The 18,103-nt window shown below is 41.9% G+C and overlaps 1 long non-coding RNA gene and 1 pseudogene across 2 annotated transcripts; one reads left to right on the top strand and one right to left on the bottom strand.

Moving 5' to 3' along the window:
* LOC120288343 overlaps positions 1-14,781 on the bottom strand; it is a 28,092-nt pseudogene extending 13,311 nt beyond the window's left edge.
* Positions 4,380-8,865, top strand: LOC104438039. 2 transcript variants are annotated; one of them, XR_005546423.1, is made up of 4 exons: positions 4,380-5,016; positions 7,070-7,181; positions 7,747-7,820; positions 8,732-8,865. It is a non-coding gene; the product is annotated as an uncharacterized LOC104438039 (long non-coding RNA). The 2 variants fall into 2 exon arrangements; XR_005546424.1 differs by lacking the exons at positions 7,070-7,181; positions 7,747-7,820; positions 8,732-8,865 and adding exons at positions 5,226-5,309; positions 5,403-5,453.
* Positions 14,782-18,103: the final 3,322 nt, after the last annotated feature.

Below are 18,103 nucleotides of genomic sequence, written 5' to 3'. Positions count from 1 at the left end.
CCATCGACAAAACTGACTTGGAGTGGCTCTACCTGTAACGCCAGGGGAAGCTCTTGCACGACTTGATATTGACGAGTCACCCTAGTCGGATAGTACTCCAATGCTCCGGTGAATCCCAATAAAGGGATTGGGCCAACTCCTCCACATGAGAGCCTCGCTACCCGAACTTGGAACCATTTAGCATGCCATAGGAAATCCTTGGAAGTTGGTTTTTTCATGAAAGCTAGCCACCTAGAATAATGATAATCCGGTGCATGTTTTTGGTTGTTCTCAAATCTCATAATAGGGTGATTGGAATTACTAACATCATGTATAGTCATTAGACCACCAAACCCTTTTATATGTGAAAGAAACCAAATTTGCAAAAGTTCAGGAGAGGAATGGAAAGTCTTATCACCGCCTCCTTTAAACCGAGTGAGGGACATGAAAGTTTAAGTTAGAACAGTGTTTACAAAATTCTTTCCTTCCAACACTTGTTTAACTAATTGAGCGATCAAAGGGTTAATAGCATTCTTGCGGTAAGGGAAAACTATAAACCCAAAGAAAGCTAAAAGGAAAACCCTTCGCATTTGAGATGAAGTGCCTTTCTCAAAACATTGTTTCAAAAAAGATAAAGGACATGCATTGCGGTTAGCTTTTAAAACCTTTCTTAAATCGTCTTCCTTAATTCTCAGAAAATCAGATAAGGTTATAACAGGATCTATTCCGATAGGCGGATTAATCAATTCAGCTTTCAAGGATTTTCCTATGGCAATGCTATACTCTTCCAAGGTGGGAGTGAGCTCATGCTTACCCGAAGATAAAGGTAGAAGTCTCGGGGCACCAACAAGGCGAGTGCTTGGACGAGGCGACATGGATGTTGATACGCAGCAGTGGAAGCAATTGACCAATATGTGACTCTACAAACTGACGGCCATCTTGATCTAACTTGTCCCACCAAGTGCTAAGCTCTTCCCTTGGAGGGAAAATAATTCGAATGTCCGGTGTCCCCATTGTATATTGATCAAGACTCAGGACAATCCTAATGCCATGGACCGACAAAATAATGCGATAAAGTAAGTAAATTGCAAAGGCAAAAAATTTAGAGAACTTACTTTACCAATGATGGGCAATCACATAGACATACGCATGGTAAGTGGCTCGATTTCTAATCTATAAGGCTTATCAAGGTGGAGCCACAAGGATGATCAGACTAGCCATGAGCTTGTGGACTATGTCGGGTCCTCATGACTCTGGCTTAGTCAAAGAGCCGACCCGGGTCGCGAGCATGCGGACCGAGGTGGGTACTCTTGACACCATGAAAGAAACTTCGGGATTGAGATGGGCGTCTCATACCGCGAGCATGCGGTCGGAGTGGTATCCATCTCAACACCATCCTAAATGATCCTATGCGGCCCCGGAGTCCGGCGGGCAGTTATGTGTGCAATAGTGTAGTGCTAGATGCGGGGCATGCACAACAATTTAAATCAAACAACACTTCAATAGCTTGAATTTAAAACATTCATCCCCAACTCCAACCTCGCAAGACAAGGGTTAGCAAAGACTACTCCCCTTATATCTCCCCATCTGCAAAAACATTTAACACCTTAAATGTTAGGGACGTACCTGGAATCATTGCTGCCAAACAAAAACATTTTTCAAACTATAAAATTGGCCTAAGTCCACTAAGTGTTTTAACACAAGTCCCCAGTGGAGTCGCCAAGCTGTCACGACCAATTTTTTCGGGTGTGGACCACCTAGGGTTTGGCTAATGGATTGTTAAGCCTAGACTTAATTCGGGCTCTCCCAAGCCCATACCAATTCGCGACTTTAGGTTCAAGTTTTTTTTAACATGCAATTGATTTTTAATTAGGAGTCGCCACTAATCTATTTTTTGTGGGTCGATTAGAAACCCAAGTAAAGTAATGGGAGATTTACTTCACTTCTACGAACCAGAGATTATGGGTACGGGGACTTGATTACACTAGATTTCTCTAATGCCCTTTCGGTACCATTCTTTTAATTTCAAAAATGTTTTTTGCAGGCAACTTGAATTGATTTTAAATTCTAACATGTGAGGTGACCATGCAGGTGTGCAAACCACCAATTTAACACTCAATAAAGCAAATGAATAAATTGCAGGACTTACCTCATAGCAACGAAAGCATTTGCGTTGTTAGATCAGAATTCACATTAACAACCCTAGATATGATTTCTAATTAACATGCAATTTCCTTTTTTTTGTTTTCACTTAATTAATGAGAATCATGCTTTATGCAATGCATGTCACTAATTTAACATGAAACGATATGACATGGCAACATGACTTAGCTATATGACCTAAGCGATATGACATAAATAAGCATGTAGTCTATCCTGAAGCATGAGATGGATTTATTCTAAAAAATAATTTTTTGTATTTTCCATGAGATTCAAAATTAAAGAAATGCAACACTTAAATATACAATCTAAATTAATCTAATAACTTAATTCTAATGACGGGCAATTTCTAATTAAATGCATTTAACAAAAATCACTAAATGACGTGCATTGTATGAAACTAATTCTATATGACGTGCACATGATTTTTATTTTCCTAATAAGCATGCAATCTATTTAGGAGAAATTATCTAAACCTATAACATGCAATCTCAACATGCAATGACGTGCAAAGAATACCCTAATTCTACATGACATATGCATAATGACTTTTTTTTTTTTGTGTTTTTCATTTTTTCCCTTTTTTTTAAATTTCGAAATTAATAATTGCCAAATAATTAAACGTGCAATCCAAATTAAAAAAGAACTAGCAACCTAAATTAATTGATTTGATTTTTTTTATTTTTGAAAATTCGAAATAAAATTCCTATTATGAACATGCAAACCCTAAAACTACATTTTTTGATTTTTTTTAAAGAAAAGTAATTTAAGTAACACCATAGCAAATCAAGCCATATTGATACCCAAATTGACGAACCATATCTCGAGCATGAGATCGGGTTGGCCAATTTCACATAAATCACGAATCGGATCTCGAGCGGGAGATCGGATTGGCAATTTTTTAAAGTAATTGCGAGTCGGATTTCGAGCTTGAAAATCGGACTGACAATCACTAATTTCAAGGCAATTTCATACCATGGATTTCAATTTCACATTAAAGGAATAATTACACTAAAAAGATAAAATAAAATAGCAAAAATAATAAAACAAAAATAAGATAAAGAAAATACCTAAATTTTTTTTTGCTTTTCTCTTTTTTTTTTTTTTTTTTTTCTGAAAAAGAAAAAGAAAAATAAATCTGTGGCCGCTCGGCGTGGGGGTCTGCGGGGCACCCGGACTGTGGCGTCGGGACTCCGAGCGGCAAGGATCGGCGGAAACGAGGTGATGCGGGCGAAGCACGGGCAGAGCGAAGGCGGCGTCGGGGTGGCGTCGGGCGGCCTGCGAGACCGACAGCGGCATCGCGGGCGGAGCAGGGGCTTCGACGCGTTCCGGCGAGGCGGATCTGAGCAGAGGCGGGCCGATCTAGAGCAACAACGTCAGGGAGCAACTCCGGTGCGGCAGATTGAGGTTGATGCGGCAAATCGGCGATAGCGGGTGCGAGCCGAGGCACCGGGGTTTGCGGACGGAGATGCGGCGGCGGAACGTCAAGGGGGACGCAAGCTTCGCGTGCCGGGCTCGCGGACAGAGATGCAGCGCTGGTGCGGCGCCCGGGCGGGTCGAGGACCCTCGGGAAGATGAACAGTCCCCTGATTAGGGTTTCGCCCTTCTTTTTTTACTTTTTCTCTCTCTCACGTCACTCACTTTTGACCTTTTTGCTTTCTGTGTTCTTTTTTACCCAACGGAAAAGAACCCCCCTTTTACTTTTTCCTCGGTGTATTTTATAGGCCCAAAAAATGTATCCTCACGACATATATTTTTCCTTTTTTGCTTGCGCACGATACCTCTAAATATGTCGTTGAAGCATACATACTCCGTGCAATATTCCCTTTTGTATTCCTCGCATATTCTTTCCAAAAAAATTCCATTTTTGCACGAAATACACCCCTAGTGTATATTACTTAAAAATATGAAAAGCTTGAACGGAATATGTGAAAAATCTTCCATTCACCGGCAGCCTAAAATAAAACAAAAATGAAAATAAAATGTTTCTAAACTATATGCCATGTGTGTTTTTTTTTTTTTTTATTATTTTTATTTAGCAAAAATTGACCTAAAAAATTTAGGTGTCAACAACATCAGAAACATCGGCACATAGTAAATCAACTAAAGCACTTGGGGGGTTGGTTACCCAGTTTCGAGGGAGGTAGTTCTTTCTTTGTGCTCTTGCTGTCCAGTCTGCAGGCCTATTGGACTCCCTGCTGCAGTGGGCCAAAGTTAGGCCCGAAAATTGTTTTAGCTTTTCTCGGATCCGGTCCACCACTCCTGCGACTTCCCACGTTGGTTCTAACTGTTCGTGAACTGCTTGCACGAGTAACAAGCTGTCAGAATGTACTTGGAGGGTTCTATGAGCTTCGGGGGAAAGGAAAGCTAGGGTTTCCAAAAGGGCAAGGGCTTCAGCGTGTTCGGCTGAGGAGACATCGACGACTTTGGAGAATCCAGCAACCAGGCGGCCACAAGAGTCGCGACAGAGACAGGCGATGGCTCCTCTATTCGCGACCTTTGTTCTTGCGTTCCTGTTCGTGGCCTCTCCTTTGAGCTCACCCTGAAGCGAGGTTGTTCGATTGGATGAGGGTTCTGCGTCTCTGATCTCCTCCTGTTCGTGCATATAGCCGTCCGTCCGGGAAGTAGAGAAGTCTCTTTCGTCTCCGTACAAGGCCTCGCCTCTCGCGCCCCTGTTCGCGGCCTCGCCTCGTCGATCCACGCGATGAGCACCTCTGTTCACTGCCTCTCCACGTGCACCCCTGTTCACGGCCGCACCTCTCTGTTCCCCGCAGTGTATAGTCGTTCTCTCCACTTGGGTCTCCTCCATATCTTATGCAGATCCCTCATTGCCGGCATCACATACATGAGACGCGCCCCTGTTTTCCTCCAGATCTGGTATGGATCTAGTTTCGGCCGCTTCTACTCTCCCCTCGGTCTGGTTCTGTGATTTCCTCACTGATGAAGGACGCGTCTATGTTAATGCTTAGGGCATCCTTGTTCGGCGGTTGCCATCTTTGCTTGTGGGTGTCTTTGAGCTGCGTCGTTTCGTGGCTTTTTTTGTTGTATGTTGTGTAGTTTTCATATAAGGCTATTGCTTTGGACAGGGTCTGGTGTGGATACAGAGGGTGGTGCTCGAAAATGAACCGGTTTCGGTCTTTCCAAATACACCACATAGTAGTGGCGATTAGGTCGAACTTTTGCGCACTGATCGGATTTTCTATTTGTGAATAGAGCCATTCGTCGAGTCTTGTTAACCCGAGTCTCGATATGTGAATGTGCAGGGGGTTATCTCGCCATATCTTGACTGTCCAAGGACAGAGCAAAAAAGGCATGCTCGGTGGACTCGGCTTCGTTTTTGCAAATTGGGCATAGCGGATCAGGTACAATTCTCCGTCTGTGCAAGTTTTCCACTGTAGATAGTGCATTGTGGCAAGCATTCCATAAGAACTGTTTTGCTCTGGGTAGAGTTTTAGATTTCCAAATACATTTCCAGAGGTCTGGTTTTGCTTGGTGAGAGGAAGATGCTGTTGTGTATACCTGATGTGCTGCTTGATTTCTGATAAAAAGATATCCGCTTTTAACCGAATAAATCCCTGTTCTGTTCTTTGTCCACACCATTTTATCCGTTGAATTAGGTGATCCTATTGGGGTTTCAAGGATTTCCTGAACTCGTTGGTCATCGAACAATAGCCTTATCAACTCCTCGTTCCATTTTCCTTCCTTTTGGTCTATGAGAGCTCCCACTTTCTCTGGCTCATATCTTGTAGCTGGCCCGCCAATTGGTCCGATTTTTAACCATTTATCGTTTCTCACCGAAATAAGCTGTCCGTTGCCAACGTTCCACATAATTTGAGCAGCTATAGAGTCTCTCCCCAAAATGATACTATTCCACCCCCACGAAGGCCGGGACCCTTTTCCTGCTTTCCAAAAGTCGCATTGTGGATAATAGAGGCCCTTCATTAGTTGGCTTAGAATGGAGGAAGGTTACTGAGATATTCGCCATGCTTGCTTCCCTAGCATCGCCTTGTTAAAATCTAGGAGGTCTTTAAAACCGAGGCCACCTTCCTCCTTGCTGAGTTTTAAGTTGTCCCACTTTTTCCAGTGTTTTCCAGCAGCTTTGGTTCCATTCCGCCACCAGAAATTTGCAATCTTCCTTTCGATAGCTTTACATATCGACACTAGGATTTTGAAAATGGACATAGCGTATTGAGGAATGGCTTGCACCACTGATTTGATTAGGATCTCCTTTCCTGATTTAGACAGCAGATTATCCTTCCAACTTTATAACTTCTTGTTTACTCTGGCAAGAATCCATGCAAAGATGTCTTTTTTTGAAACTTTCCAATCCGAGGGAATACCTAAGTACTTCCCTGTTTTGTTTATTTCTGAGACTCTTAGCTCTTCAGCCATATTTTTCCTCAGGTTCATTGGGCAACTCTTGCTGAAATAGATACCTGATTTGTTAAGATTAATAGCATGTCCTGTTGCAAAACAATATTGATGTAGGATACCTGCCAAATTCTGACATTCCAATACAGTGCCATGAAGAAAGAAAATGGAATCATCCGCGAAGAGTAAGTGTGATAAAGTAGGGCATCTTCTGTTTAGTTTTATTCCTCGAAGAGTACCATTCGGCAAATCGCTTGTTTCATTAGATGAGATAGGACGTTGGCCACTAAAATGAATAGATAAGGGGAGAGTGGGTCACCTTGCCGAAGCCCTCTGTTTAGGCTAGGATTCAAGTGTCCTGTTTCAAAAAAATTCTGAATTGTCCGACTTATGTCTGGCCAGTGATTTCGGTAAAACAGCCCATTGAGCCCATCTGGGCCAGGGGCTTTATTAGCTCTTAATTGTTGCATGGCTTCAGTAATTTCCTCCATTGTCACAGATTTTACTAGCCTCTGGTTCATCATTTCATCAATTGTGGTTGGTATTTGTTGAATGATAGGCTGAAAATGGCGAGCCCCCGCTGACAAGTAAAGATTTTTGAAGAAAGCTTCCGTCATGTCCTTCAATGGCTGCTCCTCTTTCACCCATTCTCTGCTGCGTTTTGCAGCAAGGTAATTTTATTTCTATTTCTTCTTTGGATAGTAGTTGCATGGAAAAACTTGGTATTTCTATCTCCCCATTTCAACCAGTTAATTCTTGAGCGCATGCCCCAATACATTTCCTCCTGCAACCAGAGCTTTTCAATTTCCTGCTTTATCCGCTTAGCTTGCTCCCTTTCTGTAAACACTGCATGTCCATTGGTCAGCCTTTGCAATTCATTTTTAAGCTCCTCAATTCTCTTCTTTGCGTTATGAAATCTGTTTTTACTCCACTTTGCCAACTGTTTGGCCACCGTCGTTAGCTTTTCCACTATATTATAACTTTGTTGTTCATTTTCAGCCCATACTTGCTTTACTAACTGCACACACTCCTCATCATCAGACCAGAATGCTTCATATCGAAAGCTCCTCCCCTTTCGTTCTTTCTGCGAGTTTAGAGATAATGTAATAGCTCGGACCCTATTGCTGGTAGTGCTATGCACTCAGATTAGGATAAGCTATTCGCCAATCAAGATTGCATAATCCCCTGTCTAGTCGCTCTTTCACTAATTGATCTCCTTCCCGATTATTTGTCCAGGTAAATGCACATCCCTTGGATTCCAAATCCATTAAGGCGCATTGGCTGAGGAACTCCCTGAAGGCTGTTAACCAGTAATTTTCAGCTCGTTTTCTGCCCACTTTTTCCCATTGATACAAAATTTCGTTGAAATCCCCCATGCAAAGCTAAGGTAGATGATGATTTCTGCTTTCTCTATGAATAACCTCCCATAGCTGCACTCTTTCTTGGAAGTCATTTGGAGCGTCTATAAAGGTCACTTGCATTAGCTGTCTGTTCTCGTTGAGTTGGCATTGTGCATTTATATGATGGTTTGAGAATGAGTCAATTGTTAGTACTACTTGATCATCCCAGAAAATGGCCAAACCCCCTGCGATTCCTTCTGGATTCACCAAGAAACTATTCTGAAATTTCAACCTCCTCCTTATTCGATGCACTTTCTGCTCCTGATTTTTGTCTCCATTAGAAATATAATATCAATGGGCCGTTCTGAGTCACAAGGACTCACAAGGCCCTGAATTGTCAGTGTGTGCCCAACCCCGACAATTCCAACTCGCAGTTTCATGGTCTGTTTGGTGGCTTATTAGGGCTAGCCACCGAGCCCACCGACGGGACTTCTCCACCACGTTGATTGGGGTATCTACCAGCTGTATATTTTCTATATCTGCTAGTTTTGAGCTTTGCGCACCATATGGACAGAACCGCTTGCCTTTTTTGACTGTGGGTTGTTTGGTGCCTTTGGATTTATTCCTCATCAGCCCTTTTCCTTTTGCTGAGATCTCTATCATATCGACTTCCGCTTCCTTTTTTTGCTCCTCATAAAGAACTATAGCTAATTCTTCATCAATGCAACAGCTTCCTCTCTTTTGTGGGCTTTTCTCTCCCAAAATTTGTAGTGTTGAATGCTCTGTTGGCATGCTGTTCTCCTCTTGGGTGGGTTGGTTTGCATCCAGCTGTTCCCAACTGGTGTTCAAATTCTGATTTGGCTGCCGTTTGTCATTAGCAGGAAGCGATTGAATAGGAGTTTCTGGCACTATCTCAGTTTCTTCTAGGATTGCCTCATGTTTTCCATAGAAAATCTTACCATAAGGGCTGAGTTCATTTACATCCGCTCGGAGCCAATTTCCAAATTTTCCCGATAAGTCTTCTGCCAGCCTTGATTTCTCATAAGGTATTTCTTTATAGTAGGTGGCATAATGTTCAATTTTACCACATGAGTAGCAATAATGTGGGAGTCGCTCATATTTAAACTCTACCCATAATTTCTCCCTCTCCGGATTAACAATGACTCCTGTTTTCGTGGATTTTCCAGATTCGGTTTCACCTTCGCCTTTCCAATCTTGTAATCACTGTTACCTTTTGCTTCTATCTTCACTTCAAGTACTTCCCCTATTTTAGAAGCTATGTCCCTGGTGATTTCATTAGTAACCCTCCCAAAAGGGAGGCCGTAGAGAGATTAACCCCGAGCACGGTGAGTGAATTCATAGCACATCTCGGGAGTATCGGGGTCACATTGTTGTAGTATAAGTAAATTACCGGAGAAGCACCACGGTCCAGTATCTAATACCCTCTGTTTTTAGATTCCCGATGGAAAGCAAAGGAGAAGTAACCTGGTTGCAGCTGAGTGCGAGGTAACATTTTCTACCCTCCAAACTCTTTTCATTGTATTCACAAAAGCTGTAAAATTCACATTCGGCCTTGAATACAATTTCCCGAACACCGTTTTACGGCATTCTATCGTTTTTCTTTCCGAGACAGCGCTTCTTATATCCACTACATCAACCTCAGACCATAACTCACCGAGACTTCGCACAGGCAGCTACACGCCTTTCTTCCTCAAGCTGACTTGCCATTTCTTTTTTACCAGGATGAGAATCTCAGGTTTGTCGCAATAGCTGGCGTTTACACTTTGGAACCAGCAGGAGGGTCATCATTAGAATAGACCGATTGAAGGGAGCTCACTAAGGGTTTTCGTGTATGTCGGGTGAAATGGAACGTTAATCTGTGGATTGCGATGAACAAGCACAACCTATCAGAAATGGATGGGCATTAGGGTTTTGTCGTGGGTGGGATTAATGGGGTTTTTTGGAATGAGCCATCTGGTTTCGATTGGGTTTTTTAGGTTTTTCATTTTGGGGAAAATTTCTCAGTCGTGTAAATGGGGAAAGCTACTCGTCGGTAGAGGGGTAATCATCATTCGACAATGGGAGGAGGCAAATCTTACCTTGAAGATGGAAGACCTACCCCTCGTCATGTCTTTTATAACAACGTTACTGAACCACACCCAAAAAAAAAAAAAGTATTCTGCAATTAAGCAACGGAATAATTGGCCCAAAAAAGCGTGGAAATGGTGTCGTACAATTCCCTTGTGAAATATTCATCAAACACTCGTTTGAAACATGGGTAGATGAGAATGTTTGTGCGGAACTTGGGAAAATTGTTCAAAAAGTCCTAAACTTATTGCACTTTTGTTAATTCAGTCATAAACCTTTTAACTTTGCCAATTGAGTTCTAAACCTTTTAACTTTCTTGTCGATTCAGTCCATCCGGCCAATTTTGGCCGGAAAATGCTAACGTGGATGCCGGGCAGTGCTGCATAGGAATGCGGCGCTGACGTGGACAATTTTTAATAATTTTTTAATATTTTTTAATATTTTTTTTATTTTTTCCTCTTTTTTTTTTGGCTAAATGCTGACTTGGCCTTTTCCAGTGGTCGGCCAACGGCCATAGGCGGCGGCCGGCCACCGGCCATAGTTGGCTGGCTGGCCTCGCCCGCCATAGGCGAGGCTCGGCCGGGTGAGGAGGAGCACCAGCGAGGGGAGCCCTCGCCTAGGCGCAGCTTGGCAAGGGTCGCCCGGGTGAGGTCGACCCTCCTCTGCAAGCCGGGCGGCCTCGCCTGGCATTGGCCTGGTGACGGCGACGCTGGGCGAGGTTGCCTTGGCCCCGGTGAACTCCGACATCGCTAGATTTGGCGAGGGAGCCCTTGCCCAAGCGAGCGTCGGTGTCGCCCTTGGCTAGGTGAGCAACAGCCGGCCACCGGTCACAAGCCGACGCTCGCTCGACCCGGCAAGGGCCAGCCTTGCCGTTTGGTGCGGGCGAGGCCGACACTCGCCCGGGCGGGGCGAGCCTAACGAGGGCTCCCTCACCAAATCTGGCGAGGGGAGCCCTGCGTTGGGGCCGGGCGGCCTCGCTCGGTTGATGCCCGATGAGGCCGCTCTGGCCTGGGGGAGGGTCGGCCTTGCCCAGGTGACCCTTGTTGGGCTGCGCCTAGGCGAGGGCTCCCTTCACCGGTGCTCCTCCTCGCCCGGCCGGGCCTTGCCTATGGCGGGTGAGGCCAAGACCGATTGTGGTCGGTGGCCGGCCACCGAAAAGCCAAGGAAAAAGCCAAAAAAGAAAAAGAAAAAAAAGGGGAAAACAGAAAAAAATTTAAAAATAAAATAAAAATTAAAAAATTCAATAAAATTCAATAAAAATTAAAATATTATTAAAAATTGTCCACGTTAGCACCAAGAGTCCTACGTGGCACCGCCGGCGTCCATGTCAGCATTTTCCGACCAAAATTGGCTGGATGGACTGAATCGGCAAGAAGTGAAAATATTTAGAATTCAATTGGCAAAGTTAAAAGATTTAGGACTGAATTGGCAAAAGTGTAATAGGTTTAGGACTTTTTGGACAATTTTCCTGCGGAACTTGTGTTGAAAACATCAAAAGCATTCACTCGGTTTCACGATAGAGCTACTTTTCAAGAGATTAATGCAGAATCCACGAACCAGCATAAGAAAGCAATTGCCAAACCTGCAGTAAACGGGATGAATCGTCCAAAAGGGTGAATTTCTGAAGGTAAGATTTGAGATGAGAACGTTATGTGAGTTCATGAGTTCGACCAAATGGCCTCGTGTGTGCTCCAACGTTCTGTTTTACCATGGTTCCCACCACATCTTCCCCGACCGTCTATTGTCACATTGTTTCCTGTTCAACAGTTTGGTCTTATCATCTTAAGCCTACATTGCATCTGGAACACAAGTTATATCAATACTTCATGCATTGACTCTTCAACTACATGGCTATTCTTAAAAGATACACAGAATCCTCCATTATTGCTTAGACTTGTGCAGCATCAATACTCTTACCTATTCTGTCTTTTAGGGTGTGTTTGTTTAAAATTATTTCTGTTCCTCGGAACACAAATTTTTGTTCTGGGAATAAAAAGGAATAAAAACGCGTTTGTTTACACTTTTGTTCCAGAGAACAGATTTGAAATAGAAACAAGAAGTAGAAAAATTTATTTCTTGTTCTCGAACACTTCCGGAAAACACTTTTTTTTTTCTCATTTTTCTCTTTCTTTTCTTCTTATTTTCTTCTTCTTCCTTTTGCCGGTCACCGGCCTTGGCCATGGCTGGCGTTGACGATCGGCTAGACGAGGTCGCCGGCCCCCGGAGAGGCTGAGTGATGGGGAGACTTGTCGGCCTGAGCTTCGTTGTGGCCGCGTGAGGCTCGGCCTCGCCTGAGCTGGGCAAGGCCGAGCTCGCCCAGCCACTAGTGAGGCTTGGCCTTGCCAGGCCACCTCCAAGATGGCGACACCTGGCGGTGGCCTAGTGAGACTAAGCCTCGTCGATGGCTAGGCAAGGTTGGCCTTACCCAGCCTAGGCGAGGCCGAGGTTCACACGGCCATGGCGAGGCTCGGCTCCCCGCCTGGTGTGAGGCCGGGCCTCGCTAGGCCAGGTGAGGCCAACCTTGCCTTTGCTGGGCGAGGCTCGCCCAGCGGCGATCTCGCCGGGGCTAGGCCGACCTGGGTGAGGCTCGGCCTCACCAAATTTGGTCTCGCCTCGGCCTGGTGAGATCGCCGTTGGCTAGGCTTGCCTTCGGCAAGCTCGTTGAACATCGCTCAGCTATTTGCCGGCCATGGTGATGGCCGGCGATCGGCCAAAGAGAAAAAAAAAAGGAAAAAAAAAAAAGAAAAAGAAAAAAAGAGAGAAGAAAAAAGGAAAATAAAATAGAAATATTAAAAAATTAGAAGAAACAAAAATTTATATAAGTTTATTAAACGTGTTTTTGTTCTTTTTTCTATTTTGGGAACAGAAATTTTATGTAGTTACCAACGCATTCTTCTGTTAAAAAATTGTTCCCTAGAACAGAAAAAACTATTTCTGTTCCTAGGAACAATTTTTGAATTGTAAACGTTACCAAACACGCTCTTAATAGTCAACTAGTCAATCCTACTAAATGTCGATAAACTTGGTTTATCAAGTAGATGCAATTATTTTAGGACCACCGAAATAATTTTAGATGCACACAATAGAGACTCTCACTTGTTTAAGTGGGTTGAATGTCACTTTTCCCTACGAAACCATTTTGGACCAGTAAGGGCCTGTTTGTTAATGTTCTTTGTTTCTATTTATGAACAACATTTCTGTTTTTTTGTTCAAGGGAACAAAAAAAGAACAAAACACGTTAGTTTGCATTTTTGTTCAAAATATATTTTTTGTTCCCGTGAACACATTTGGAATAGAAACAAGAAACAAGAAAAACGTGTTTCTTGTTTCTTGAACAATTTTTAAGAACAAATTTTCTCTTTCCTCTCTTTTTCTTCTTTTCTTTTTTTTTTTCTTTGGCTAGTTGTCGGCCTTGGCCATGGCCGGCGACTGCTGTCGAGAGCCGGCGATGTCGTCGAGGGCCGTCGACCTCGCCGGAGTGTCGCCGGCCCCCGGCGATGGCTAGGCGAGATCGGGCTCGCCCAAATCCGGCAAGCTCGAGCTTGCCCGGCCACCGGCGAGGCTCGGGCGGGCCGGGCGGTGGCCCGACGAGCCTCGCGTGGCCGGGCGAGGCCGCCGGCCCTCGCCGCCGGTCGCCGGCCATGGCCAAGGTCGATGACTTGCCAAAAGAAGAAAAAAAAGTAAAAAGAGAAAAGAAAGAAAATAAAATAAAAATATTAAAAAATTAAAAGAAACAAAAAAGAACACAAATTTACCAAACGTGTTTCGTTCATTTTTTATTTCCGGAACAAATTTACCAAACGCGTTTTTATTCAAAAATTGTTCTCTGGAACAGAAACACTTTTTTCTCTTTTTGTCCTATGGAATAATTTTTAAACAGAAATGTTACCAAACGCACCCTAATTCACAAAAAAAATCAAACTTGGAAACTTTGACAAGCAAAGCAAAGGCAGTGATATTTCGTCGACTAACAAACGCATACTCAAGGATTCCATAGGGGGAAAGCTGCAGCTACAACAAGAAGACAAGATATAATAGAAGACAACAAATTTTAGGAAAGACAAGCTATTAAAGGAAGACAAAAATGTATTTCAACATCACATTAATGTGAAATCCCATTAGCTCTTCATTGGCACTCCAAGAAGGGTATACTTCAACCAAGTCCATTCAATTTGCATATCTTTTGGAATTTGGCAACATTTACGAATGGCAGAATGAATCGGTACCTGTGATGACAACATCAGTGAGGCCATTCCCATGGATGAGGCTTATGTGCCTCCCTCCTAATCTCTCTCTTCCTCTTCCATAAGATGGTAAAGGCTCTATGATGGGCCAATCATTTGGATCCTATCCTTGCAAAATATGTAGATGTATTAAGATTTTGCAATCGCAAGCATTTCAAGCAATGACAATCTCCAACATAGTTCTACCATAGAAAAAACTAACACGTGGAGTCCATATCTATCCTTCTACACAGGATTTGCGTAGTCTTCCTATTTTTGACTTGTCTAAGATATGGAGTTTATATCTATCTTCTTACATAGGATTAACTTTTTCTTGCTATTCTCGACTTGCGTCTATTAGAATAAGGCCAATAATTTAATGGGAAAATTTTCCACAAACCCCCCGATTCTTTCAGTTAAACCCGTGATTGCCTTAGTCTATGAGTGGTCGATAATGATAGATGGCAATGCCACATAGGAAAAATTCAGCTGAAAGTCCATTTGAAATGCCATGGAAAGGGATACTAACCAGTTTTTTTTAACGACGGGATACTAACCAGTTTACAAACGTTCATAAACTAATTTCACCGAAACTCCCAAAATACCCACTTCACAGACATTTCTGCCAAATTTGACTACTCAAATTTGAAGCGAAAATGTATGAACACTGCTTATATACACGAAAACAAGCAAACAAAGAGTTAAACCAGAGGAAATGATGCGACTTCTAATTTCATCAATTATTTAAATTCCACAGATGCTATAGGCCTGATGGTAACTCTGTATAAAGTTGTTAGAAAGAAACCACTTCATAGAAGAGGAATCAAACAAAAGCCAAAAGCGCCGGCCAAAATGTCAAATGAACAGACACAAAGATCAGCTTTTCAAACTGGCGCAACACGTTGGTTCACCACCTCTGACTCTGTCCACGCGTAATCACACTGATTAGCAAGAATCTTATGGAGCTTATAATATATAAACTGGCATCGCATAAGTTACCTTTCTAAATAAATAAGAACTAAAAAAAATAAAAAGATAAAAGGGAGAAAAGTTGTGAGCAGTGGGACCCTTTGCTATGCAGCAGCAGAGACTCACGCATCTTCTTTAGCCTTTGTGCATGAAAGTGTAAAAAAAAAAAGATGAGGAAGCTACAGAACAGACGGAATGACTGTTGAGCAAATTGCGTTTTTCTTCCTTATTTTCTCAAGTTTAAAACTTGAATTACGCATGAAACTGGGCTTCTCTGTAGAATTTCATCTGGTGCTGGACCACCCACTGTGGGCCCGTGTTTCTCTTCCGACAGCTAACAAAGAAATGCAACGTTGCGTGTGCGGAAAAAATAATGAAAAAATATTAAACAGACAACATGAAACAAAATGTGAAGACGTCGATCATTTGTAATATAATCTCAATTATCATAAAAAAAAAAAAATGAGACCTATAATCATTTTAAATATAGAAAGATCGATCATCAACTACTTGTAAATTATCTTCATTATTGCAAAAATTAGAAACTACAAGTGATGATGCAAGATCTTTTAATTAACTCTATAAATTCAAATTACTGGCCCTTTTATTTTATTTTATTTTATTTTATTTTATTTTATGCTGTTGGGCTGGGAAATGCTACTAATGCTAAACATGGCAAGGCTTTATCTTTTGCCACTTGAAGCTTTATTTCCCATATCAATGAGAATCTTGCTGACTCTATCATAAAAGTTGTTGGGGCTTGTTAGGAAAGATCTTTCTTTTTTGAGATAGATAAAGCTGAGTCATACCATTTATCAATCATCCAATAAATGTTATGATTACGTCTGGGTAGGTAGGATCATTATATTCATGTGGGCACAATAGTGCTGAAGCTCTAAAGAATGGAAGATCAACCTTTTGGACATGGCGATAAAACATTGGTGGATTTTGATTGTCATCTTCTCCTCCTTTTGTATGTATGCATAAATCACAATAACATTAGCTCTTTAGAGCTAGAGGTTGTGTCCTTTTTCTTTTATTTCTTTTTCTTCTTTTTCCCTTTTTGGGAGGTATGGAATAATTGGTAACAGTGTATGATCACAAAAGTTGTGTAGTGAAGGGGACACTAATATATGGAATTCTTGTCCTACGTTGGAGTTCCCCCTCCCCTTAGAACAACTTATAATCCAAAGTGGTCCGGAGATTGGTCAATGCCCGCATTAGGTTTTTTAACCCACGGTGTCTCTATTAACAAGTCAGGTGGTAAAAAAATGAAGACAATTATGGCTAAGGTCAGTCAAACATCAGCTTCAAACTGCTTCTTTGGTTGAGTGGATCTATAAACCAAGGGATACTTGTGTCATTCAAAACAATGTTAGGTCAAATTCAATCCTCTACATTATGCTGGTTGTCTAAGACCGGAGAAAGGAGGCAATAACTTTAAAACCCCACTTGGTTAAAAAGCTCATGCCACCGAGCTTGGGAAGAGTCTTTTGATTACCAATCAATCGTCTCGAATCCGAAAACAACCTATATTGATACAACCTGAATTTGAATTGAGCCCATCCTCCCCATAATATAAAGGTATCCTCAAAAGGGTCCTATTGCAAAAGTAAACTTGGAAGTACCTGAAAAATGTAAATTCATCTTCAGAACTATCTATGGCCATGCGACTTCCCTGTTACTCGAATAAGCCCTTTTGCAATCCTGAGGCAGACAAGGAAAAAGCAGGGACCCTGAGAGAGAGAGAGAGAGAGAGAGAGAGAGAGAGAGAGAGAGAGAGAGAGTTGACTAATGGTGGCAAGAGGGCCACCCAGCCTGGGGCTTGACCTGAACCGGTAGCTTCTCAATGTGCATGATGCATTTTTTAATCAGTAGCAGAACATGTTGATAAATAAAAGGTGCCACATGAGTTGAAAATGGTTTGTATTAGGGATTTTTTTTTTCTTTTTGTTTTTTAAAGGATGAAAAAAGTCTACTTAGATAGATATGCTGAATCTATAAAATATCTCCATAATTTCGAGGATAAGATGAGAGGGCAAATTTAACTCCGAGTGACTCATCTAAGTAGAAATTTCAGGGTACATTAATTCTTTTTTATTCTCTGATTTTGAGGGGTTAATTAGCACCTTTTGATTCATACCCGATGTGAAGAAAAAGAGGCGATTTGAGTTCAAGAGGTCGATGGGTTGCATCTTTTAAGACACGCTTGTCAGTACCTGCCTGTGTTTATTGCTAAAACACATGCTTTTCCTCCCTTGATATCTGTTGCATCTGAAATTCACTGGTGCTGTTCTTTTCTATCTAATTCCACTCATGGTGGAAAAAATAATTTTCAGATATGGTATCAATATGAAACTATTTGTGGAGTTGAACCTTGATATAAATTAGGTATTTTACTTCAAGCTTAGCAAGATGCATATGTGTTGTACGATTCTGAAACACGTGTCATAATGTTTGATTCTAGATGCCGGGTTAACAGGAATTTTAGTAAGAGTAATAACATGCAGAAATTGTAACCAAATAAATATTCACATCAGTCGAATTCTCCACTAGAGTTTACGTGAGAAATTTTCCTTAAAATGAATCCAAAGCATATTATGTAGTTATATCCTCCGATTAAAAGAAAACATGAGACCTAAAACTGAAATTAATTTATTGAATCAAATATGAGTACATGTAATATTTCGAGCATGTAAAAAGAATATTATTAAGTATTATGATAAATTTCCTCCATTTGTCAGATTCTTCACCTTTAGGTGATCGACTTGGTGTGGGAAAGGTGAGCAAGCTATTTGATTAGAATTAGAATGATTTCCATTTGTTCCTCTCAGTTTATAGAGATTTAGAGGTGATTCTTCAGAATCATCTTCGAATTCCATATATTTCAGTTTTCTTTCTTTTTATGTAAATTTTCCTTAATCTATTCCGTAACTATTTGTTGTCTATCTTTTTTAACAAGAGTTGATGGAC

The sequence above is a fragment of the Eucalyptus grandis genome, chromosome 9, assembly GCF_016545825.1.
Source record: "Eucalyptus grandis isolate ANBG69807.140 chromosome 9, ASM1654582v1, whole genome shotgun sequence".
Taxonomy (NCBI): domain Eukaryota; kingdom Viridiplantae; phylum Streptophyta; class Magnoliopsida; order Myrtales; family Myrtaceae; genus Eucalyptus; species Eucalyptus grandis.
The sequence above is the reverse complement of the archived record's forward strand: the minus strand, read 5'-3'. Positions and strand labels throughout refer to the sequence as shown.